This window comes from Martes martes (assembly GCF_963455335.1).
Source record: "Martes martes genome assembly, chromosome: 4".
Taxonomy (NCBI): Eukaryota; Metazoa; Chordata; class Mammalia; order Carnivora; family Mustelidae; genus Martes; species Martes martes.
In genome coordinates, this window is record NC_137891.1 from 77,668,202 (window position 1) to 77,677,040 (window position 8,839).

General features: G+C 42.1%; 1 pseudogene across 1 annotated transcript; it reads right to left on the bottom strand.

Annotated features, from left to right (window-relative positions):
* Positions 1–7,965: 7,965 nt before the first annotated feature.
* LOC308341615 (etoposide-induced protein 2.4 homolog) lies at positions 7,966–8,603 on the bottom strand (annotated as a pseudogene). The gene has a single exon. The product of its transcript is annotated as an etoposide-induced protein 2.4 homolog (transcript).
* Between the last annotated feature and the right edge of the window lie 236 nt (positions 8,604–8,839).

Sequence of the window (8,839 nt, forward strand, 5' to 3'; positions counted from 1 at the left end):
CTGTCCCTAGGACTCATTTGATTCCATCTTCCATGCAGATCACCTTAGGAATTCAGAAAATATCAAATAGCACTGACGACTTATACTTATTTTCATTCTGTTTCTTAGTAAATCAGCCCTAGAACTATAATGCCATACTTACAGGCTCCCATTTAGTTTGATAGAGAGATTAGGGGTCATTTTCAGAGGATTATGACTAACAAAATTCAAACTATTTGTATAGGAGCTCATTAGATTGTGCCCAAGACATGCTTTTTGTATTCCCTTTCTTTTATTCAGCAAATGTTTTTGAATAAATGAATGAACATGTGCGTGGATTACATGGAGTAGAATGTACATGTTGCTATGGTGGTAGTAGACCTACATTCTGAATCATGTGTTCACTGAATAACCTTAAGTTAGTCATGTTTTTCTCACCTGAAAAATGAGGATGGTAAGTACATCTCAGGATGATTATCAAGAGATGATGCAATGATTTGTATTGAGATGAATTATAAACCATCAAACTATACCAAAAACAATTGCTATTAACTATGCATGGGTTAGCAACCAAGGAACTTTCCTGAGGACCAAAATTAAGACTTACTATTATCTTTGTTTTATAGCAAAGTAAGCAATCTGCCTAGGGGAAATTATTGGCTTTTGGAAGGAAACTGTGCTTAAACTAGAGTCTGTGTGACCTAAGGGAAGAAGTAAATTCAGAAACTCTAATCTCACAGCATTGAGCTCTGTCTGGCAATGTCTGTCTAGATCTGTATGCCAGATATACTTGGTAAATGTTAAATCAAAATCCAGACAGATTTTTCTGGGCTGAAACTCAAAAGGTTTTTGTTAAGTCCAAGGTTTCCACTCTTGAACACAAAACATTTTCTTAATAACATCATCATCCTGAAAAGGCAATCTTATTTTTCTGAGAAAATCTTTCTTTGGAGAAATCTTCTGTTCGTTGTTAAAGGCCCAAGCCCATTAAATGATCTGAATGATTATCTGCTGAGAGATTTTTCTAAACTGTTTTCCTTTAAATGTGCTTTCATGTATTCTAGGACCCTTAAACTTGGGTTAGTTTTGCCAAGACAATTTTATAGTAAGGTACAACACGATAATAAAGAAACTCTTAGCTTTGTCACTGCTTATACACCATAGAAATTCTAGGCTTTTATTGCTCAATTAAACTTTATTTCATCTTAAAGTCCATGAATATGAAATCTCACACACACTTTATGTATTGAGACTGTTGCCTACTGACTTCCTTAGTGGTGACATACAAACTTAATGTTTTGTAAAGTATAAGGTTCCTATAACATATGGACTTGAAAAGGTAGTTTTGTGCTAGTCCACAGGATATCATAAGCAGTTAATCAAAACCCTAAGATATTTAAATACATATTTATAGTCTCCGTTAAGGACTGCCTTTGTTTCCAAGCTACTCCATGGTCCTGGCTCTCCTACCTCTTTAGGCTTTGGTGGGTTCAATTCAGTTTGTAAGAACTAGAAGTACCAGAATGTTTCACAGAGATATCTGAGACATAGGACCCCTCTCTTAGGATTCTTCTGTTGATTTTAGTCTGTTATGCCCACTATCGGAGCCTGCTCTATTTCCGCACTAGAACCCAGGTCAGTACTCTGCACCTGTGGTTACTGGACTGCCTTCCTTTGACCTTGCTGATCTTTGAAGCTATTACACAAGTTCCTTTCACTGTAAAAATTCTGGAAAACTCGGTGTTCCCTTACTGCCTTCTGTTTAAAGAGCTCTGTCTATTATCACACACAACTTGGTTTCTGCTCCACCACTCTGGCTCCAAACAGCACCCTCAGAGATCAGGTGTTAAACTCTCTTTTCACCAAAGAAAGTTAAAGCCCAAGTGAGGCTGTTTCTCTCACTGGCTGATGTGACGTGAAGTTTGGGTTCAAGAGTGAATGGCCAAGAAAGAATTGTTGAGATGTTTTTGGTACAAAATGATGATTTTATTACAGGGTGGGGACAGGACCTGTGGGCAGAAAGAGCTGCCCTGGGATGGTGAGCAGTGACTGATTATATACTTTTTAGTTTGCGGGTGTAAGGGATAGCTTAAGTCTCTAAGGAATGTGGAAGCAAGGCTTACAGGACCTCGAGGGGCCAGCTGCTATTAAGATAAGGTTACTATCAGTCTTTAACAAAACATAAGTGCTAAGGCAGCCATGAGTTCCTTGAAGAAGGTCACACTGTGCATGTTTCAGGTGTCTATCAGTGGGCTGCAAGCTGTAAGGAGATTTAATTTAAGCTACATTTCTCTTACCTTTGTTTTCCTCATCACCCATGGCAGATGTGGGTGATCAGTGCATGACGTCCTCATGCTGCATCTGGGCTCTATGCCAACTTAGGTGCTTGAAACCTCTGCTTTTTTCTTCCTTCCTTATTTTTTCTGCCTTTTGAACCATGAGCTGCCACATCTTGAGTCCTGATTCTGCTCATCCTTGGTGTGTTCTCTGCCTCTCTATGGGCCTTCCTCTTGCTGGTTCTCGGTGTCTCTGTCCCCACCACCCATCCCACTACCACCTCAGCGTCTCTCTGAGCTCTGACAGATGGATCCCTCAAACTCCACCTGGGGGCTTGACTCATCTCTACATAGTAGTTTAAAATCCCAATATCTCTGACTCACTCTCCTCTTCTTCCCAAACGCTTTTTCCTTGGCATACTTCCTATTTCTGTCCCAGTTACCCTATCGCCCTAGTCACTAAGGCTTCAAATCTCTGGCCGCTTAGACAGGGCCTTTGCTTCTTCACAGCCAAATCACCAAGTCACTTAACCTGTCCTTCACTGTATGACTTCAATTCTTTCTTTTTTTCAGCCCTCCTGTAGTTCAAATTCTCATTTCCTGTCTGTCTGCTCACTTTAGGTCCCTCTTGCCCCCCCCCCCACCACCCATTCTCTCCCTCCACCCCTCAATTCCACAGCCATTGTCTGGCTCATCTTCATCAGCTCATGGTAACAGCAACAGCTAGCCCTTGTGAACATTTTCTAACTCTTCTGAGTGGTTCTTTATTGTGAAATATACATACCTTATTTCAGTTAATCCTAACAAAAACACTATGAGGTAGAGCTCTTATTCAGATACCAACTTACAGGAAGAAAATTAAGGTTCATAGAGGTTAAGTAACTTGGCCAAGTTCACACAAGCATAGTGGCAATGCTGGAATTCAGAACGGGTCACCTGCTTTTGGAGCACATGGGCCTGTGTTCCACACAAGAGTGGCCTGGAATCTGGGGTCCTGGTGTAGACTCATAGGTGTGGACCTGCAAGACTCTGATTCCCCCCCTTAATGTCACTGTACCTTTCCATTTAGTAGAAGCCCGTGATGTGACATCTTATGTTTACTCTAGTTCCCGGTAACTATGAGAGCCACTGAGTTCTGAAACCCACCCCTTACTGAGCTGCCTATTTCATATCACTTCCATCCTCCCTCCCCACAACACATCTAATAATTGTCCTTGTTACTGTCCCGGCTGCCATGGGACCTCAACGCTGTTACCTATCAGGGAAGCCTATTCCTTAGCAGGGAAGCCCGCTAGCATACCTCACAGAGTCTGGGATCCAGACTGGATGGAGTTTGTGGTATAACACAACTGGTACTTGACAATGACTATCCTGAGGACCCTGTCACTTTCCAGCTCTGCTTTACCAATTCTGATATTACACCGACCAGTAGTTAAGATTAGTCAATTATGAAATTATCTTTCTCTCTATTCTTATCCTAGTTGGAATCCACATGATCTAAGTGGGACTTCCTCAGTAGGCCATGTCTGGTTCAGCCACAGGGACCGCTTTGATTTCCCTTCTCCTTTCCATTTTCCAGCTCTCCTGAGGGTCTCTGCACATCTTGCAGCCTCCCACTCTCTCCTGCACAATTACAGCAATGCACTCTTTTCATCAGTTGAATGTGAACACACCAAGTTTAAGGGTGTGCTTTAGACCTGTGATTTTCAAGCTTGGCTGTGTGTCACAATCATCTGAGAAACATTCAAACTGCAGATGACGAGCTTGTGCTGAGGTCCTGCTGAAAAATTCAGGACTGGCAACCAAGACTTCTTTGACTCCTCAAGACTTGTGCATAATGAACAATAATTATTCATGATGGTCCTAGTTTCTTTTTTTAAGTCTTCAGTGAAGTCGTAAATTGCATAGGCTATGTAAACCACCTGGCCCAATGCCTGACACATCATAGGTAGTCAGTAAATGCTAATTACTTTCCCTCCTCCTTATTTCAGTCATCTCAAGTTTTATAGCCTTCATTTGTTTAAATAAACATTTTAAATAGATTTACATTTCCTGTATTTCTTCCTGTTCTGTATATTTATGGCTTCTTCAGTCAGCGGTTCTCTGGCTTACTCTTGACCTTCAATTATCCCTTTCAGACTCTTTCTTTGACATTTTAATATTAAACTCACTTGCCAGCCTGCATATTCCTCAGACTTCTATACAATTATATATTCTGCCACCTACCTTTTTTCTATTTTTATCCATAATCCTTGCTTCTTTATTTTTTGGTATAATTTTCTTCCAGTAAGTAGTGAACCAGATCTTGAAATCTCAGAGCCTTTGATTTGTTTTGCTTTCACAATATTTTAATTTATTTAAGTTACCTTTGTTGAACATTATTGGAAGACCTTAGAACTTCTTAACATTTAAGTTTTCTGTCTGGAACAGCCTCTATAGGTGGAAAAGGTAGATGAGAATTTCAAAGCTGAAAGAGATCTTGGGTTCTATCAGTTCACTTGGTTCATTTTACACAGAAAGCAACAGACACTCTAAGTGAGTTACCAAAGTTTACATTGCTATCTAGTGGCAGACTTGTGTTTTGGGAGGTTTGGTGGAGGGGAGACTAGCTCAGGTTTAACTGTGACATTTTAAAATTATGTAGTTATTTGGACATCTGCCCACTGCGTAAGAAACCCTCTATGGTTTCTTAAAATAACAACAACAAGACCAAAAACCAAAAAATCACCAAATAATCAGAGGTTTGGGATTTAATAAATTTATTCCTTCAATTACTATTTATAGCACCCATTATTCCTTTGAATTACTAGACAGATCTGGCTGTGGCCAGCAGTTAATTTCCAATCTCCGGTGTTGGAAAAGTTCAGGTTTTCTGAGTATCCTGTTTGCAGTGACAGTGGTACAGAATTGGTACTTCCCCATTTTGGGGAATTTATAACACACAAGTGAAAAAAAGCTTTTTCTTCTTTGAGAAGAAAAAAAAAACATTCCAGGATGCCTGGATGGCTCAGTGGGTTGAGCCTCTGCCTTTGGCTCAGATCATGATCTCAGGGTCCTGGGACTGAGTCCCACATGGGGCTCCCTGCTCAGTCGGGAGCCTGCTTCTCTCTTTGCCTCTGCCTGCAGCTCCCCCTGCTTGTGTGCCCAAGCACAATCTCTCTCTAATAAATAAATAGATAATAAATAAATAAATCTTTTTTCTTTACAGTGAGTGCTTTAATGATTGCAATGTACGTACATGAACCAATAAAACAATAAATAAAAAGAAAGAAAGAAAAAATCATTTCTCAAAATCTAACATATCTCTCTATCCTCCTGCTTCATCTCCTCAGGCTGCTCCCCACCCCCAACCCCCTACCTGCCCCAGTGGAGCAAGAGAGACCAAAAGTTAACCTGAGTTACAAGTGTTCAGCAACAACTGAGATATTCCTTCATTCCCCACATCCAATGTAGGTGCTTCACAGGGTAGGGAAGGATTTCCTCTGCCCCTTAAGGTCCTTTGAGCTGGACTAAGAATCAAATTGACAAGAGACAGATTAACAGGAGAAAATCAAATTTAATTTCATGTACAAGAGGAATCCACACAGACAAGAAATTCCAAAGATGGGCAAAATGAGGTCTGTACATGACTCTCAACTGAAGAGAAGGGGGTAGGGGTCTGGGACTTTAAAGGAAAGGAATGCAATTCATAGGAAGATGAAAGAATAAATGTAATGTAATAAAAAGGGTAAAAAAAATGTTTCCTGGGCTGCAACAAGGGGACAGAGAGGACTTTGATCAAATAGGCCTTGTTGGGTTCCTCCTGTGCCTACCTAGTTCATATCACAATGTAGTTACCTATGGTGGTAGTGTTGTGGGATCATGGAGCACAATGGCCAAGAAAGAATTCTTGAGATGTTTTACTGTTCAAGTTGGTAATGTTACAGAACCTGGACTGGATCCTGGCGGAAGAACCAAGCAGCACTCGGAGGCCTTGGAGGATCAGAGGTTTATTTAACACCGGTGGGCTCAGACGAGGTTGTTCTCCAAAGGCCAAATCCCCTAACACAAGCAGGGAGGGGGATTTATACCTTTCTACTTCTACATACTTGATACTTTTGGCACGAGGGGGAAATGGGGTAGAAAAGAAGAACCCGGAAGGTCGTTGAGACAGGGACTGGAATTCCCTTGCTGGTTTGGTCAGCCATCTTAGAGTACAGTTTTTCCCTATCAGTAAGTTTATTTGAGTAGTATGGGGGTGGGACCTATGGGCAGAAAGAGCAGCAATTTTGCTATATGAAGATGGTGGTTATATGCTTAATGATCAAGGGGGTGGGGACATGCTGGGACTGTTAGATCATAAATGTCTTCTTCGAATTTCTACTCATAAAACTACTCTCGTAAGATTTCTCTGGGGCTTATCATTCAGTTCAATATTAACTACCAGTGTAGTGTACTACCAGTACAGGCAGTCATGAGACACTTTAAGAATGTAGAAACCAGGGTGTCTCCATGGCTCAGTTGGTTAAGAGACTGCCTTCAGCTCAGGTCATGATCCTGGAGTCTCAGGACTGAGTCCTGCATCAGACTCCCAGCTCCATGGGGAGTCTGTTTCTCCTTCTGACCTTCTCCCCTCTCATGCTTTCTCTCCCCCTCTCTCTCCCTCATATAAATAAATAAAATCTTTTAAAAAAAATGTAGCAACCAGCCTGTATTTGAACCTTATTGAAGCAATGCAGGCTATAGGTCAGCCTTCTGGGCTAAAGGTGAATATTTTTCTGCTTCTATTCCTCAAAGGCTCTCTTCCTTGAGCAAGCCCTCTGTCTAAATTTTTAGGCAGTTGAGGGGGGAAATAACATGTTTTTCATGAGTCTGCTGGGTTTTGATTGCTTTTTTTAACTCCAAATAATCTTCATGCCAAAGTGGGCCATTTTGGGGCCACCTGCCCTTGGCCCTTACAACAGAAAACAAAAACAAAAACAAAAATAACAAATGTATAAAATGTAACAGACAGAATTACAAAATCCATTCATCCAATGGTGGTGGGGGTAGGAAGGGGAGGTGAAAGCATAAATGGCAGGGGGAGAAAACGAAGGTGTCAAATCAGTCACCACACAAAGCGGGCAAATGTTAGAAAAAGGCTGGGGGGAATCTTGGGGCCCTTTCAGGTGAGGGGGTGTTGTTAAGAATCCACATATGGGTGTCAGGAAGATTGTGCCTTGTGCTCCCCAGAGACAAAAATCCCAATTCCTCAGGGAGAAAGGAATATGCAGAGGGCCCCAGGTGGACTCTGGTGAGGAGAACCGGGAGAAGAGCTGCCCCAAGGGTCCTTCCAATCCCACCCCTTCCCCCTGGCTCCTCTGGACACAGGCAGCAGGTGGTGAGGGTACAGGTGGGCAGCAGCCTACAGGTAACTGGAGACCAATGCGGTGAAGAGAACTGCTTTGAAGAGAATTAATGCTCAGGGCAGACTGCAGGTAGACACTCTTATGGAAGAGTCTTTGTTTAAGAAGGCCACTAAGAAAAGGTGCATGGGCTCATTGCCATGCATTGAGTTAACATGAGCAAATAAAGGAGGATAGAGAACAGGAGCCACTGAAACTGGATGAGGGCTGGATTCCTGTGAGGAGAGCCAAGGCAAATCACACCCAAGCTAGTAAGGCCAATTACTTTCTGACTGATAGTGGTGGGTGCATTGATTCCTTTATTGAACTAGGGATTTCAAAGTAGTTTAGTCAGTAGACAGGGTCATATGCAGAAGACTAACCAGCTGAGCAACAAGATAGGTGGGAAGGAGACTTACAACATTCCCTGGATGAAGAAGAGAGTCAGCAGCAAATTGTTGAAAAGCATATGAGCAGTTGTTTTGTTCATACTAGGGAATGGGGGAGGCTCCTCCCTGATACTTCAAATGCCAGATCCACTATATCCTGAAACCAAATGGTACTGACAACTTTGCTAAGCACAGGTAGTGGGGAGTACCCAAGAAACACTAGAAATTGCTATAAGAAAGAATTTCAGCCAAGACCAAACATCTCCAAGTAGCCATGAATCACCCATAACTTGTGCTTTTATTGACTGAAGCTCAGGAATAAATGCTTGATGAAACAAGTGGAGAACATACCAGAATACTCCACCATTCCAAGCACAGCACTGGAAAATTCCAATAATAATGCATGGCTCACTCTCCTGCTTCTGTACTATGCCTCCTCTTTCCACTGTGTGGAAACATTACTTGCCTTTCCAATACTACTCCTCTCTTTTTTCTTGAAATTGAGCATCTAGCTTTGAGATGGCACAAATATGCCAGACAGAGACTTTGATCCCCTTGGCAAGGTCCTGGAGAAAGATTTTGATGCTGTCAGCCATCTCTTCATCTCTTCATCACCCACACTATCAACTACACAGAAGAGAGGTAAGAGTCCCCCATGAAGGACATGGTAGCCTTGTCAATGGGGCTCCAGCCACAGCCTGGACCCTCACCCACTGAAAGCTGCTCACTTTCTTCCCACCTAGTTGCTTCTCCTGCCTGCGGTTTCCCAGGACCACACTCCCTTTTCCTGATGAACTGTCCTGGGTTTGGTCATTGGACTTTCTTCCTTTTC